The sequence below is a fragment of the Ursus maritimus genome, unplaced genomic scaffold (assembly GCF_017311325.1).
Source record: "Ursus maritimus isolate PB19 unplaced genomic scaffold, ASM1731132v1 scaffold_4, whole genome shotgun sequence".
Classification (NCBI taxonomy): domain Eukaryota; kingdom Metazoa; phylum Chordata; class Mammalia; order Carnivora; family Ursidae; genus Ursus; species Ursus maritimus.
The window spans coordinates 94,149,197-94,150,593 of record NW_024426552.1 but is presented as its reverse complement, the minus strand read 5'-3'; the positions used below and the strand labels follow the sequence as shown (position 1 = coordinate 94,150,593).

The window sequence follows — 1,397 nt, the reverse complement described above, 5'->3', positions numbered from 1 at the left end:
GTCCGAGCAGCCCGCCTTCACCTTCATTGCGCCACGGGAATGGGCTTTCGTGCGAAGCCCCTGACTCGCGCACGTGTTGGAGCTCCTTGGTCCGTGTTTCAAGAGGGTCGGGTGGGTGGCCGACATGCGCTGACCCCTGTGCGCGCTCGCTTCGCTGTGCTTTGGTCACGAGCGTGGCGCCTGGAAACCCGGGCCCGACGCGGCACCCGCCCGGGCCGAAACTTGCCCCACGTGCGGGGGGGTAACACGTATCGGGCTGCCCGCCCCCTGCACTCAGCTCGCCGGGCCGGGTGGACGTGCGCCTGAGCGGCCCGAGCCCGAACGAGCCCCCGCGGGGGTGGGCGCCGAGGAGGAGAGCGGCGACGGTCTGCTCCCTCGGCTCCCGGGATTCGGCGAGCGCTGCTGCCGGGGCTGTAACACTTGGGGGGCCTGCCCCCCAAAAGAGCGGCCCGAGCCACTTCCCCACCGCCTCCCAGCCGTCCTGGAGCCGGCTGCCGAGGTGGAAATGCTCCCGGCGGCGGCGCGTGCCGCCGGCGGGGCGTCCCCTGCCGACCCACCCCGGCCCACTCCGCCACACCCCGCAGCTGGAGCCAGGGAGGAGGGACGACGGGAGGGAGGGCGGGTGGAGGGTCGGAGGAAGGGGCGGGGGAGGGATGCTGGGACACGGCAAGGCGACCGCCGCAGGGTTGAATCCCGGGCGGACTGCGCAGACCCCACCTGTTTACCTCAACTGCGTTCACGACCCTCTTGAACTAAAGTTCTTTTTCAACTTTCTCCTAAGGTACTTGTTGACTATCGGTCTCGTGCCGGTATTTAGCCTTAGATGGAGTTACTTCAGCGCTTTGGGCTGCATTCCCAAGTAACCCGACTCGGGAAGACCGGCCCGGCGCGTGCGGGGCCGCTACCGGCCTCACCACCGTCCACGGCTGGGCCTCGATCAGAAGGACTTGGGCCCCACGAGCGGCGCCGGGAGTGGGTCTTCCGTGCGCCACATTTCCTGCGCCCCCACCGCGGGCGGGATTCGGCGCTGGGCTCTTCCCTGTTCACTCCGCCTTACTGAGGGAATCCTGGTTAGTTTCTTTTCCTCCCTGACTAATATGCTTAAATTCAGCGGGTCGCCACGTCTGATCTGGTAGGGCGACGTCGGAGGGCGCCAGGGGCCCTTGAGGGCGCGGGGCGAGGCCAGAAGAGGGCAAAAGGAGAGGCAGGGCCATGAGCGGGCAGGACCCATGGGCACCAGAAGTGCCCCGACCGGTCGGCCCGCCACGCAGCCACGATCTCCGGCCCCACATCGACCCGGCGGCAGAGACGCGAGGCCTTCTCCCGAAGCCCTGCGACGACGACCGGGGGACGAGGGGCTGGCGGTGGGCACGCAGGAGAGGGCAGCGGCCACAAGC

The 1,397-nt window shown here is 68.9% G+C and overlaps 1 non-coding gene across 1 annotated transcript in view; it reads right to left on the bottom strand.

Moving 5' to 3' along the window:
* LOC121100560 overlaps positions 1-1,138 on the bottom strand; it is a 4,552-nt gene extending 3,414 nt beyond the window's left edge. The window contains exon 1 of the ribosomal RNA XR_005832317.1: positions 1-1,138. This exon is cut by the window's left edge and continues 3,414 nt beyond it. This is a non-coding gene — a ribosomal RNA (28S ribosomal RNA).
* Between the last annotated feature and the right edge of the window lie 259 nt (positions 1,139-1,397).